This window comes from Hylaeus anthracinus, unplaced genomic scaffold, assembly GCF_026225885.1.
Source record: "Hylaeus anthracinus isolate JK02 unplaced genomic scaffold, UHH_iyHylAnth1.0_haploid 11997, whole genome shotgun sequence".
In the NCBI taxonomy this organism is placed as follows: Eukaryota; Metazoa; Arthropoda; class Insecta; order Hymenoptera; family Colletidae; genus Hylaeus; species Hylaeus anthracinus.
In genome coordinates, this window is record NW_026534344.1 from 15003047 (window position 1) to 15019908 (window position 16862).

Below are 16862 nucleotides of genomic sequence, written 5' to 3' on the forward strand. Positions count from 1 at the left end.
GAAATTGGAAACAATAGGATTACCTCTAACAGAATCTATAGATTTGGTAACTACAGTTACAGAAAATTTAAAAATTATACCCGGCGATTACGGAGAAAAAGTTATAGATAAAATGGAATCAGTATTAAAACGAAAAGTACACTTTCATATATTACTCATAATAAGCAAGATTTTAAAGGGTGAACACGTTGAAGAACCATAAGAGGCTCTGGCACATCCTTGGAGTAAATTTAAATATGCTTCTATGACATCATGTGATGTAGAACGCTCTTTTTCGGCGTATAAATTAATTTTAACAGATAAGAGGCATCAATTTACAATCGAAAATATTGACAAAACTATTATTGTATATTGCAATTTAAATTATAATAAATAAAACAATAAAAAATAGTTAATTAATAATTATGTAGTAATAATAAGTAGTTGTTATAAAATTATTTTATACATCCATACATATATTCCCTATACTTATATTTAGCATATACCTTGCATACATCTTCCATATATTTTGCATATATTTTGCATATTTCGACATATTATTAATCCATAAAGATCCACAGTCTAGTCATAACTGACTTATAAACCAAATATTTCAATCATCAAAGCAGAGTAGAGCAAGGAAAGACATATTTCTATTAGATTTAATTGAGGAATTAATATTTGTTAAATATTTATTTTTGTACTAATTATTGTACGACGTTTTCAACATACCTACTCTCATACGTATTATAATAATCTTAATTTTAACACTTTCATAAGCGAGTTCATGCATGATATTCCAACTCTCATAAGTAATTTCAACATTTTTACCTTTATAAGTGATCTCAGCATCGATATCTTTATTCTCATGTATTAGCTTCAATATTTCTACTATTACAAGTAATACAAAACTCAAAATCAAAAGCTTTTGTTCTTTAAAATGTAATAGTATATAGCATATTAAAATATAATATGTTACAATGTTTTATAATATATTTAGAATACACAATAATTTCTGTTTATAATCATGTTATCCTAGCTACAAGAAATTCGTCAAATACTTGCAAAATTGTCTGCGGTCACTACTTTTTTAATCTCTTACTAGTGAATGTCCTTGTTATATACATACTTATGTTTTAGTGTACAGTTTTGAATCGGTGAATGCACGTTCGCTTCACAAGTGACGATATTTTTAGAACTTCTACTTTCTTGATAATCTTCATCTTGGTACTTCGACCTGTCTGCTGCAACAAGTGGCGCTCAGTCTTTGTATTGATCCATCCGTGATATTTACACGCTAGGAACTTGACGCTTCGGAGCGTCAGGTCTATAATTTTACGTTACTCCCGCATTAACTCGTCCGATCATCTGCTTTGAGTTGTTCACCTGCGTAACGCATTCTCTGGGATAGTAAGTCTGCCACACATTTTCAAGACAAGATCCAAGATTTGAATTCGTCGTGTTATTACATTAATTGCCATACACGATCGTGCATGTCGCTTTCCATTCGTATTTTTGTTTGGAAAATTAATGGTTGCTAGTTATAATAGGCCAACGATGAACATTTTGACGCTTAAATTTGGATTCCTCTTAAAATTTCGTAGAAGTTATTTACACTATCAATCCAGTTTTCAGTAAAATTTAAGTAAGAATGCAATTAATATTACATTTTTACTGTATAAAAGAAAGAAGAATTGTAAAAAATTTATTTGCATATTCATGACTTAAATTTTTCTTACAATAAATGTTATTATTAATATTTTCTTCGATATTAGCACTCGCCCAATCGAACAACTTCTGTGGCGTTGTTATTTGGTTTTCTAATGGTTGTTACGTACCGACATTTTCATTTTTTACTTTTTTTGATTTCGTCGGCAGGAATGTGTTCGAGATGGTTTACCATCCCGAATTCGTTCTAATCGAACACAAACTTAGCCTTTGACGCTAGTTTATTAAATTCATTTTTGAACAAGATACACATTCCTTCCTTGAAATCAACGTCGTCACGCCACTTTCACCCTGCTGGCAGCGCTGCGCCGCGGAAAAACGTTGTAAATATGTTTAATATGTTTAATATTTTTAATATGTTTAGTATTGTATATATGTTAAGTGCGTTGCTTGTTACGAATGAAAGGCGTTAAATCATGTAATGTAACAACGGCGTATATGTATATATGTATAATTGTTGGAAAGATAAGCACATCGGAAATTACCATCGCGTTCGAATTTACAGTTACGGTTATCATTGGAAGAAGGACACGTAAATATTGCGTATTAAAATTAAACGTTATTCTGCTTCGTATATTGAAACCGTAGCATGAAATTGCCGTGTACTTCGTCCTCGCGCAACGTTGTCGCTACGTGAGCCGAGCCACTTGGTGGGCGCGAGACGCGAGACGAGGTACAACTCGTAAATACCAAATTCTCGCGTGTACCGAGTCGCGAAATTTCGAAGACTTTTTTTATGAACTGGTGACGATCACGTGGTTCTATGATCCTTTGTCTCCAAAGCTTCTAGAACGTTCCACCGAGTTTACGTGGTAGAGCAAGGCACGAGCCGAAATCACTTCTTCTCGTACAGTCGTGGTGAGCGCGAGAATAGCCCAAGCGAACCGTCTAAGAGTTAGAGTGCGTATCCATTACTATTGTAATACGAAGTAAGCGGTAGGCAAAACTCGGGTCGTTTGTTAAAATCGGTTTTATATATTAACTTTATATTTAATTTATTTATTTAGTTTTATTTCGTTTGTTTATTTCTGTTATTAGAGTTTCGCTTTTGTTTAATTGATAATTAGCTTAAAATCATCTACGCGTGTGGTGTGCTTCTCTTTTCAACAGGTATTCCGAGCGAAATCGTATATATCGTAAGAAGGAAAGAAGGCGAACATTCGAACCATTCGAATTACATTTAGAAAAATAAAATAAAATTATTGGTGAGTTGTTTCCCTCTAACACAATATATATATTCTGAATGAACACTCTGATTGTGATCACTGGGATATCAATAAATGCGATATTTCATTTTCGGGGTAACCCTAAATTGATATCCTAGGTACTTATATTAATTTTGTTGTGCACTGAATATCTACATCTCTATTTTTCTTCCCGACAATTTTATATGTTTATAAATGTATCTTAATGCGTTTAAAATTATAAATTCAAATTGATTATTGTATTTAAATTGTTCAAATCACATTACACCCTTATTAATAACACCCAAATAATCTATCGAATAAATTCTGTAGTGGTGTTTTCAGTAGAAATCAATAATGTATTTACTTTAAAAATTTCCTGCCGTTCGAATTCTGATATTCCAAAGTTGAGATACAAATTCGCATACGAGCCAGGGCCCGTACGGTACTGCTGCGACAAAGACCTGATCTTGCCGATAGACAAGTGAAATATATATAAAATTAATGATTTAAGCTGTGACGCAGGAATCTCATCACACGTCACATGGTCATTTTTACCATTTGAAGTTGCGAAAACGTGCCACCTTACATTAATTCCAAAATCTTCGAAATGGAAACGAAGATTTATTAAATTGTACTTTTTTTTATATAAAAATACCGCTAATATCGAAAAAATTAATTATCAATTCAGCTCGGTACAAAAATATAAAGATCATTCAAAATTATTAGCAGAAAGACGTGAACTAGCCATTTGTGGAACGAGAAATTGTCATTCATTTGTAACGACAGACAATATCCCATTTATAAGATAAAATTTATTTGAATAGTAAGAAATCACATATTGTTAAAATCATAAAATAAATAATAATATTATCAGTGATGAGCTTAATCAAACGAAGTAGTTAATGTTAAATTTTAGAATGTTTTAGTTTTTGTTTGTTCTTATTTACGCAAATACAATTCCCTAAATTATCTTAGTGTTGTCTTTTCTATCATTATCTTCTTTGTTTTCTGCAAAATACTAAAAATAAAAAAGTAGCCAAGGCTACCCCTATTTCCATTATATTCAATTACAAATGTACTAAATGTTTTCAAAAATAACTTTTTGAGCAATGGTATAGGAAATGCCAACAATAGGTCATGAAATGGTGTATGGATCCAATGTGCAATTTTAATTAATACAAATTATCAAAAAATAAAAATGAAGAAAAAATGATATTTTTAATAATAGCAATGTAGATTATAAGAGTACTTTGTTTTTTTTATTTCGTGTAATTTAAAATTTTGATTTTACTAATAGCCTAAATGGAGGGACTCCAGATAATTGTTTATAATTGTACAAAAATTATTATCCACATATTTCAATAAGTTTATATTCTAATATCCTTTACTTCAGAATATGTAATAAATAAAATTGATGTTATTTGTGTGTAACGAATCACTTTCTATTTAACTCTGCATTTTTAAGTAAAATTATTGACAATTTATTTAAATTATAAATAATGAATGTCTCTTCAATAAAAAGAACTTTAGTCGTTGACAAAAGTTCTTTATTTTTAAATTCTATATTACTAAATAAATATAAAAGTACCAGCATGGGTATCTTCGTAAGAATTACCTTATATGCGAAATCGACGAATAGCTTGGCACCATTGTTAGTTCAAGGATAGATTAATGTATTGGAAGATATACGAGTGCTTCGAATGATTTTCAAATAGACGAATAACTATTTAAAAATGGATCGATTTTCTTTGAAACTCGATACACGAGAGGATTTCACCTTCGCCGGAAACTGAGTGAATCCTTCCACATATTATTTCGTAGACTCTCACGAGTTCGAGCGCTGAAAGATCGGCGACCGAGGAAATCTTCCCACAAAAAGTAACAGGTAGGTATATCCTGTTTCCATTGAGCGACAGGTAGAGTTCTGTGATGGTGTTCCGACCGTCAATACCCATCTCGAAGAGGTCCCGTGAAAGGGACTCCTTCGGCATGGAAGGAAAGGATGGTTCCCTGAAACAGATTAATATATGCAAAAGTCCCATCGGCGAGCGATTTTTCCCACCGGAACAAGTGAACCTGGACCCAGAGAAGTCTGCTTCACCTGTATCTTCTCAGCTTCCGTCCTCTCGCGATTGCTCTCATCAATCCTGGGAGATTCAACCGTAACAAAGACTTTCCCAGGTTGAGCCTATGAGAAATCCGTAGTTTCCGACGAAATTGTATTTCCCTATTCTGTGATCTTTCGTTTTTGAACGCGGTCGCATTTATATCCTGTTGGTTTCGTTTCAAAGTAAACTTCCTACTTTACGTCACGCGTTATAGTATTCATTCTAAGGTGAGGCAAGGGACGTAAGGAAAATTGAAAACTAGAGAAGCAGACTCTGAAATATTAGGTCAGTCGACACGTATCTTTGTAAATTTTTAAAACAAGGAATATATCACAGAGTGTATTCTGGTAATTGATTATACAGGGTGGGCCAAGTAAGTGTAACAAACTCTAATTTCATGACTAGTACATCTAGAGAAGAAAGTCAAAGGAAAAAGATGAATGGTTCAAAGTGTACTGTATTTATAAGACCATGTTTTTTTTATAAGTGGAATAGTGCATGTGCATTCGATAATTGTATTGTTTATTTAAATGAAAATGTAAAAAATGTATTAAAGTACAGTGGTAAAGAAATGATTAATTTACGAGATGTCTTTAACAATTATATAACATATTTTGAACGATTCATCTTTTTCCTTTGACTTTTTTCTCTAAATGTACTAAGAACGAAGTCATAGCTTGTTACATTTACTTGGCTCATCCTATACATTTTAAGGAGCTGAAAATCGCTGTATCGTCATCATCCGGATTGTTTAACTTCTTTTTGAATATTTAATATTTTTAATTTAAGAACTGATCCACCTTAGGATCTCACAGGTTTAATTTCAGAATTCAAGTTACTTTATTCAACAGACTACACAAATTACGTTAGTAGTTTCTCATATTTTCCAAAACTTCTTTTGGAGATAGTTCTACATTTTGATCTCTATTCTATTCGATTTTGTTAATTCTGCCAGATGTATTGTAGAAACCGTATATATGGTCTTTTGTTTTTATGCTTATGTTCAATATTTCAATATTTCAATATTTCAATATTCAATATTTCACCTAAATGCTAATTCTACAGTTCTCATTCGTAAATCCATCGAGCTGTCGAAAAGCTCGATATTTGCTTTAATTGTACCGCAACCTCGCGTACCATTTTTTATAAGAAATTCTGCATTGTTAATTCTATTATATTAATTGTCCATATACACGTGATATCCTAAACATACATATATCCAGTAATGATATGATCTGCTCTATGTTACTGTTTTCCGTACAATATATTTCTAAATCGCAAATCTGTTCACTTTTAGCTGTATATAATATACGTTGTATGTAAATGTAAATATAAATGTACGAATTGTACATTTTTATGAATAATTTTCAGGGCATGAAATAATGCTTTCATTAAATGAAAGTTCTTTTTTAAGTATATATTGATTTATTCAATAAATAGTTAAAGATAGACTGAATCTTTTCGAGTTTTTTAGAGCCAATTAATGTTTGAATATTTGCAACGTGCCATATGTTCCAAATCTGGCGAAATCTATCACGTGATGTCATATTTGAAAACGATGGTCTATTAGTGTAATATTGCGCCGATCAATAATCTTTTTCTTGTATCTCTATTTAAATACTTGACTTTTCATTATAATTATGCCAAGAAATATTTTCATTTTGACTACTGTAAGATTTTCTTCTTGTTAAAATTTTGTGTTTATTTTGCTCATAACAGATGTTTCATTCATTAACCATAAGTTCGAGTAAGTCATCGCCAATGAATCGGTAACTTTTCAAATGCTCTTCCGATTAGTAGGTACAATCTTTAGATCTGTTTCAATAGCGTGTAATATGAGACAATTCATCATTATCCGGTTATATTTCATTATGAATGTACGATTTTGTGAACATATCATAATTAAATATTAGAATCGTCAGTATCACTCGAATATTACAACGGAATAGCTGTTGATAATTTTCTTCTTAAGCAGACATCACTGGCACTTTGACTTCTGAATGAGAATCTTTCGAATTTATCGAATAATTCTAAAATAAAATTTATGATAATTTTTAATCGAAACCGTAAATACGCCAAACATTTTACGTCTGAAGATGCTTTTGCAAAATAACTATTGTTCTGATAGCTTATAAACCATCGTGTGTATTTTGTTTCCTTATAGAAACAAATGCAGAAAGAAATAAACGATGGTTCAAACACGTAAGCTAACGAATGCTCTACTTAGTATGAGCCTTCAACTACCTCGCTCATAGCGAAGCCTAATGTTAAAGCTTGTATAAGTATCAATTCCTTTTTAAAAGATTTTAACTTACACACTTAGTGTTGACGGACCTTGTTATTTTACTTACTTGTATTATATTGTATCGTTATGATATTACTAACGTATTATATACTATGGTATTCAATTGTATTATTTTTGTAAAGCAAAATAAACCCAGAAGGATTTAAATGCTTAGAATAAATAAAATAAATAAAAAAAAAAAATAAACGATGGTTAATACATTTATATCGACACAAAACATGCATAAATAATACAAAAAGAAAACTACAGCATCGCAAGACCCGCGATTAAGCGGTAGGCTAAGAATTTAAGTATTTAAGTCTCATAAAACATTAAAAATAGTTCGAGTGGTCCAGATTAGGAAACTCTCCCTTTACATATTATTTCCTGAGGCTAATAGAAACTCGATCGAAACTCTCTCGACCATTATTTGAATTCGTTCTTGATCTTGGGACAGGTATCGTTAACGTTGAAAGTTCACGGGCTGGATACATCTAGCTGAATCTGCAGCAATAGGGCAGACAAAGACGAATCGGGCGAAGCAAAGAAGCCAAGCATAGCTATAGAGGAAGCGAGAGGGACTCGCTTTCTCGTGAACCCCGTGAGAACTTAGAGACAGCGGCGGCATGGCCTCTAGTTGCCATTGCCGCTGTTCTGTCGTGTCGTGACCCTGTCGAATGGCCCTCTAGTCGCTACAACTCTAAAACTCGATTCACTCGATATGATCCAATTCACCAATCCGCCTACTGCGATGCAATTGAATTTTATTCGAGAAGATAGAGATCTAAACTAGACCTTTATTTCTCACACGAAGCAAAGACTAATATCTCAAACATATTTTTAACAATTTATGATGTTTAGTATAAATTATCAGTACATACATCAAAGGTACACATTTTTCAACAATTTTCGTTTAAAAAATGTTAATTTTCTTATGACATTACCGATTTTATTTTGTCATAGGAAAGACTTGAGTTTCGATGGATTAATATAAATCAAATTACAGTTTACATAATTATAATTTCTAGAAATTAGATGAAGGTTATTATAGTTGTATAGCGGAAAGAGGGTAGCCCTGGCTACTCTATTCTTCTCGATATTTCGCATATATCAAGGTACATAAAGAAAAATAAAACAACGCTAAGATAATTAAGAGATGTGTATTTACGTAATTGAGGACAAACAAGAACAAAAACATTTTTAAACTTATCATAAAATTATTTTTAAACGAGATTAAATAGTCTCTCTGAAAAAACGGTGGCTAGCTCCAGCCACCATAAAAAATCCAATTGCTTTTTTGCAATACTATGATCACAATTGTAATACACATATGATAAATTATATATCCACACATGCCTCGTGAGCCCAGCTTTCACATATAAACTATTACACTAGATTCACTGGATTTGCTACAAATAATATATTCAATTTTGTTTCGAGATTAAGGTGTAGAAACTTTTTTCTTCTCTCAAATTTTCAAATTTTCTATTGACTTTGGTATCTTCTTGATACATTTGCACTTTTAAACTAAATTCTTTCTATGCGGCGATAATGTCAAAATTTCACTTTTTTGGATTCTTCTTTTACGTACAATCAATTATCTTATTGAAGCAGTTGCGAGAGACGACACAATTTTAATCTCGTCGCTAAATGTTCTAGCATTCGGTATTTTTAGGTATCGAGTACGCTACATCTACGATAAAGGAAAGGTATTGTAAAATGAGCGGACGGCTAACAAGTCTTGTGCGTGCATGCATTGTTAACGAGTCGTTGTACTCGCCGCGTGCCTTTTGTTTTGATTTAAAGGCTAATTCTTTAAATAACCCTTATAACTAACAATAACAATTAATAATAAGGTACTGTAGTTAGGTATTACCACATTCGCAAGCACTGTTTAAAATAAATCTAACTCTGGCTAACGAACTGTTTGAATTCTCTGATTTTTAAATAAAATTATAACTATAAGAAATCGAAATGAAACAATTCTATACAATTTGAGTTACAAAATGATTGGCACAAGTAATGAAAGTTAATTTTATTAGTATTAATATTAGGTAGAATAATGTGTATCTCTTATCACTTTAGAAAGTTCCTTTAGCATTAATTTTGTTAGCTTCTTTAAATAATTTTCTTCAATATTATGGCCTTTCGTCATCAATTTACTTTGATATTGTTGTTTTATTGGAAATTGAATGTTTATTTATATATTTCTATTTATCTTCTATCTTCTATCTTCTATCTTCTTCTTCTTCTTCTTCTTATATTATATAAATAATTATATAAATAATTATATAAATAAAATTCGAATGTCTGTCTGTCTGTTTGTTTCGACTAATCTCCGGAACTACTAAACCGATTTTAAAAATGCTTTCAGTAATAGAAAGCTACACTATCCCTGAGCAACATAGACTATGTTTTATTTTGATAAAAATTCAGTACATAAAGTTGTGGCATCGTTAGACTCACAATGAGAAATATCGATTGAAACATTTGAGTTACGGAAAACAAAAGACATGCGGTTGAACAAACAGTCGAACGCGAACGACATAAAATAAATAGTATTCCACGCGGGTGAAATCTATTATTTCAAATCTTTTAATAATATTTCAGACAGCTGATTAACGTTTATTTATAATATTTTCAATTTTTCTATACGGTTTTTATGACAATAAAAGTTATACCACTTTTAATGACAAATTTATTAAGTTCTTATTTTATTTAGACCTTATATCTGAACTAGTTCCTCTTTCTCATGGCTTAAATAGAAAGCATTGCAAAATCGTTTATTATTTTCGTTATTTTTCATAACATCATTACTCCGTACGTGTTCCAATAGTTTCATGACCTATAGTTAGACTGCAGATCTTTATGCATTTATAATATATCGAAATATGCAAAATATATGCAAAATATATGGAAGATGTATGCAAGGTATATGCTAAATATAAGTATAGGGAATATATGTATGGATGTATAAAATAATTTTATAACAACTACTTATTATTACTACATAATTATTTAATAACTATTTTTTATTGTTTTATTTATTATAATTTAAATTGCAATATACAATAATAGTTTCGTCAATATTTTCGATTGTAAATTGATGCCTCTTATCTGTTAAAATTAATTTATACGCCGAAAAAGAGCGTTCTACATCACATGATGTCATAGAAGCATATTTAAATTTACTCCAAGGATGTGCCAGAGCCTCTTATGGTTCTGGAGCCTCAACGTGTTCACCCTTTAAAATCTTGCTTATTATGAGTAATATATGAAAGTGTACTTTTCGTTTTAATACTGATTCCATTTTATCTATAACTTTTTCTCCATTTTCTCCAGACTTTAACTAAGAAAATGGAGATTAACTGCAGCGTGACTCTATCTGTTTACACGTCATATCATCGACTTTGTTTCGCCACTCACTGTATATCAATACAGTACTTACCAAATTGAAATTAGAACACGTTGTCGATCGTAGCTGATCAATCTTTTAGGCATATATATCTTATTTATTCTGGCGGACCATTCAATAATCGGATATGCATTTATGCAAAAAATATGCACAATATTAAAAAAATATGCAACATATGCTATATGCAAAATATCCAAAATAACAAATATATTTTTGGAATCATTTAATCATGACATATATTTCTCCCCAGGTTCCATTCGTTTACCTATTTTCTATAAATATATGCGTTTGCATAAAGATCCGCAGTCTACCTATAGTATATGCTTTAAACACTTGATGAATTTACTCATCCGCGAGCATGGAAAGCATACAACGAACCTGTCTTCATTGATCGATATCATCAAAACCATGGAAAACGTAGAATCTCGAAAGTAAGAAAAATGGACTTACACCACTTTCGTAATGAAGCTCAATTATGATTCTCGTGGATGCGACGGTTGTCGAATTCCCGCTCAGCAGTAATGATAGAGTTTCACATGAGCCCGAACCTAGGGCTCACGGGCGCAATGAAATTTACTGCGTCGGTGACACGTGAGAAAGGAGATCGAGACGTCGCCGTATCTCTGGGGCAATTACAGGCGGAACAGATGAACGTTTCAGAGTCTATTGGATCAACGGTAGCAGCAATCACTGAGGGCGACCCGATAGAAGGTGCCCACTACTGCCTACTGGCTGAACGCTTTACGTGGGAAAGTGGAAAAGTATCGATCAACGGATAGCCCATCCAATTATCGTAGGAGGAACACGAATTAATTAGCTGGCTGTTATCGATCGGAGCACGGGCTGCTGGTGAAACCTCTCTGTCTTTTTTTTTTACCGGCTGCATTCTCGATCGTTCGACGTTCAACACCACGGTAGCAGGCGACGCGAAGTCGTTTAGTGGAAGGAGAAGCTTTCAGTAGGGCGGTGACCGTGGGCAGGTGCTGGTTGTGCTCACGGGACCCCATGGGAGCCTAGTTTCGACGGAGGTCCCGACGAAGGGGGCCTGAGAAACCTGATGGACCACCTTGCGGTCACTCCATGGGAAATCCAACCCCATGGATCCATTATAGAGACGATGCTGTTTCGAATATCAAATCTACTTCCTATGGACCCACTGTGACTTCTTTATACGTGACTTCTTGCTGGGCGTCCTTCCCGTTAGTCCCTTAACGATTCATCTCAACGATTTCATTTCTAATTGCAAAGCGGGCTGGACCAGGTAACCGTTTTGGAGGTTGCGCTAAATGGTTTCAATTGTCTAAACTTTCATGGCCTGAGATTACGTGTCGGACATGGATAGCGTCGTTTTCTGAGTATTAATTGTGTTCGTGAATCTCATTGAGCTAAGGGTATCGTTTGTTATATATTAGGAGGACCAGAAAGTAATGTCGTTTCTGCAAATGCAAGTACTTGTTTATTATTTACCAGCTATTGAAAATTTGCACACTAGATGATAAAACGTTATTGATAACGAGGACAATTACATAATTAATTAAAAATAAAAACATATAAATTTATTTGTTTGAATTTTATGTAAAAGAAACGACATTACTTCCTGGTTCCCCTAATACATTTCTGTTACCTTTTCATGCCTAAACCGCTGGACAGATTTCAATAAAAGGCAAGGGGATAGATTGCATTCTGACGAAGGATATAGGCTATATTTTATTTTGATAAAGGTAAGGTTTCAGTTCGAAATCTCAATATTTGTAAATAAAGAATCAAAAATATCGATTGAAATATCTGTGTTACGAAAAACAAAAAGACAGTCACTGACTGGTTCACAAAGGTGCTCATGTGGTTGAACTGTCAGTTGAACGCAAACGACGGAAAATAAATAGTAAACCGGGGGACGCAACTAGTAAGACATACACAAAGAAATTTGAAAGAAGCAAAAGTGAAATAAAATTTATTTCTTTTAATTTTAACTTAAACTACAAAAAATAAAATACATGAATATAAAATATTAACTATAATATAATATAGGTTCCCTATTGTTACTAGACTTTTATGCAAAATAAAATCTTGGTTAACGTACCTACAAAAATTGGACCTAAATAGGTATTTATTTTACTCTGCAAATATTATAGTATGAACTTTACACTCAATATTTTTTATAATCTTGCATACTGTGTGCATTTTGTAGTTTCTTGCGCATTCAAATTCCCTATTAATGCATAAAAATCTGCAGTCTAGTTATTACATTTTGTAATTGAAATCCTTTAAATTAAAATAAAAATACAGTCATAAAAATACAGTGTGTCCTAATGAACATGGTACATATACAGGGTGTTCCATCTAACTCTTGCAGCTTAAATATTTCGAGTGCTTTTGGTGATAAGGAAACATTTTTTGGTTTGTCGATAGACATGATATAATAGAAAAAAAATGATCTCAAGGTCATATATTCTACGATTTCAAGGTCATGTATTTAAGTGTGGTAAGATATTTTCATTACTGTAGTCTTGTAGCTAATAAAAAACAAATTCAAACGTATTTATAATATATTGACCTTCAGATGACTATGTACGTTAGAAAACAATTTTAATTTCTCACTACGATGTTATAACTAGATTGTGGATATTTATGGAAATGCATATTTTTATAGAAAATAGGTAGACGAGTGGGACCTGGGCAGAAATTTATGTCATGATTAGATGATTCCAAAAATATATTTTGTATTTTGCATATTTTGCATATAGCATATGCTGCATATATTTTGCATATTTCGACATATTATGAATAGATAAAGATCCGCAATCTAGTTATAACATGTTAAAAATCATTAAATTTTATGTTTAAAGTTCTTTCAATATCGCTCATGGTTTCAGAGATATTAGCAAAACAGATCATTTCAAAACTGGATTATTTTCAAGGAGTGTCTTTACCTTTAGTACCTATTTTAGGCCAAAAAGGAAAAGGCCACACTGTGATTAGGTCGCGATGAATTTTATTTCTCTAAAAATTCCAATTTTTCAATGTCTGTTAATTGCCGAACTTTCCTTGCAAGTCAAACGCGAACGACGTAGAATAAAAATACTATTCCTTAAGAATGAAACCGCGGGATGTTTTAGTTTTAGAGTATCAGCTAGTATTAGATATGTCAAGAACCACTGAGGCAAATAATACTGCTTAATGAACGCGTTAACGAAATATATTGGAAACATAGCGATGTTGCTGCCGTTACAGGAACTAAAGATAGTCTATCAATGAGGACTGGTGGTTCAATGATAATGATAAAGGTTTTAGAAGGTTTCAGCTTTAGTCTTTGGAAGCATCTAAACGTTAGCTGAATTTCTATGATTTGTATATCATCAAAATACAATAGAAATGCCTAATAGGTTCTGCAATTACAAAGAAGAATTATATGTTTTGGTACAAGTGTTCGTTGAATTGACAACTTGGATGGATAAAGTAATGGAATTGAAAGTGCATCAGGCAGGTGTATCTATAAAAAACTTTTACTCAAGTTATGCTACTTTTAAACATTTTTAATGGCATCACCTTCTGATTTCTCTCTGTGAAATTTTAATGACTCGCTGGAATCCTTTCACGTCTCGTATGATCAGTATTTTCAATTTAATGTTTACTCACTTTCGAGTACTATACCTCCACTCTACCAAGGTCATCCGAAATTTACATTCCTTTAGAATTTTGAATTATAAGAAGAGAACACCAACAACACCGACGTCTCAAAAAACAATGACGATGTGGAGCCAGAAGAAGGAAGTACAATTGTATTACAGTGTTATAAAAGACCATAAGCATTCGTTGAAATACAAACAAATATCTGAAACGGAATGTGTATTGCTAAAAATATAAAATCTTAATTGAATAATTAGAATTTTCGATTACTTGGTATTATTGCGAAAATCAAATTAGGAAAAGTAAATATGTTTAAAATAAAAGATAGATAGAATATATAAATCAAAGAAAATTACAAACCAATTACATACAGATGTAACTGATTATATTGTTTATTTTTTATTATAACGATTATTATGGAACAATGCAATGACGTATGTGAATATTGCACTCCAAGCATAGTGAATTCTTGATCTCGTCTTATGGTACATTACATCTTTTATAATTTTACCACTGAAAAAAAGAGTACAAATTTCGATTTAGATTGCATATTTTATAATGTAACTAACACTATTGTACAGTGCACAGTATACTTTCCGAAATTAGATAAAAGTAGTACAAATTCAAAGGGGAATTTAATATAAATATTAAATATAATATAAGTATTTAATATAAGTATTAAAATACTCCGCTTACCTTCGTGATAGCGTCAACCCTTCTTAAACAACTTTCATATAATTTTGTAAATATTTTGCCATTCGGTTTGTAATACTTCAAACAGATCATCTGCATTGTTTGACTCTCATTTTCTTCTCATTTTGTCCGAATGATCCCAGTCATGTTCAATAATATTAAAATTAGAACTTTCAAATAGCCGACTCATAACCTTTAATGCTTCATTCTCTTCTAAATCTTTTAAATAATTTTTGTCAATGTTATTATATGTATTGTACTAGTGTATATAAAGGAACACACAAACATTTATTTTATTAACATAGATGTATTAAAGTGAAATGTAAGCTTTTCATGATGGCCTAAGATTTTTGCACAGTACTGTACACATCTGTACGAACATCATCCATATCTGATACAATTTTTTGCAACAGCATAATATTCCCCGCATCGATAGTTGCAACATTTGCATGTGGATATATAAACGATTCGGACACTTCAATTTACACAGTATATCAATCGTATAAACCCTAAAATTGTGGTCAATACATCATAACATCCTAAAATAAAACTACTGGTCACAGAATATTGTGAAGTATTTACTTGTAACCACTGAATATTCGAATGGATGCAACAACTACAGGAAATCGTAATGAAACATTAAAAGAGTATGGTGGAATTGTATAATAGAGGTTGAGAAAAAGGGGGCACAAAATAACGAGACACGAAATACTTGACTAAGTATATTTATTATAAACAGTTAAATTACGTGTTGATGTGAAGAGGTGGATTTTGCACACGTTCACTAGATAATGGGCACAGGACTAAACGCAATAGTCGGAGAAACAAAGCGGACCAAGCAGCGAAACTATGCCTAGAACTTCCCACAAAAGTTATTTCAAAGACCACTCAAGATAAATGGAACACTGTATGGAAAAACTCCCGTCAAACTCTAATACACAGAATCAGGAACGACATCTACGAAACTAGACCGGTCAAAACACTCAAAAGAAAAGAACAAGTAGTAATCAACCGAGTGAGAATTGGACACACAAATCTCACTGATATCCATCTAATCAAAAATCAAGAAAAACCTACCTGTACCAGTTGCAATACACCAAACACAATAGAACACATCATCACCTCCTGCGTCAAGTACCAACGAGAAAGAAGAAAATTCAAAATCCATGAAAAAATCGAAAACGCCAGCAATACAATTGAAAATTGTAATAACATAATCATGTTCCTTAAACAAACAAAACTATTCACCCAAATTTAGACTTACCAGAAATTCATGTAATTGCTAATGAGGTGGATGTAACTATAAAAACACAATAAAAAAAAACAATTCATATCAACGTACGTGTCGTCTAACATGTTATACAGTTACATAAATGTATGCATATCGATTGTTATGGATGGTTTGTTAATAAAATATAACCCTGATCACTCGGGAATGAAGAAACATCCGATTACTTAGCGTTTTATGTATTAATGTTTGGTAGGATTCTAACTCGGCACCAAGTACATAAAAAATTATCCGTCATCGCGTATATATGGCGTTGGAGCTACCACGTATCTTTTACAGGAGAGATGGTCCATTCCAACCTAACCTGACATTTCTTTCATGAATATCTCAATATGCCTGCAATATTTTCTAAATTTAAAGGCATTTTTTTCATGTAAACCGCATATAAGCTTTCGAATAAAACCAAAATCAATAAAACCGGTCCACGTACAACTGAGATATCGTAATATCATGTTATGAATCTGTCAGAAACGGTATTTTTCGAATGATTTTCCCGTTGTCAACCTTTAGCCAATAGGAGCTAAGCAAAAGCCGAGTGTCGTTCGCCGACTCT

General features: G+C 32.2%; 1 long non-coding RNA gene across 1 annotated transcript in view; it reads left to right on the plus strand.

The window, feature by feature from the left end:
* The first annotated feature begins 2517 nt into the window (after positions 1-2517).
* Positions 2518-16862, plus strand: part of LOC128889248 (uncharacterized) — a 20007-nt gene continuing 5662 nt past the window's right edge. The window contains exons 1-2 of the long non-coding RNA XR_008460393.1: positions 2518-2607; positions 2818-2912. This is a non-coding gene — a long non-coding RNA (uncharacterized LOC128889248). The remainder of the gene's footprint in view (positions 2608-2817; positions 2913-16862) is intronic.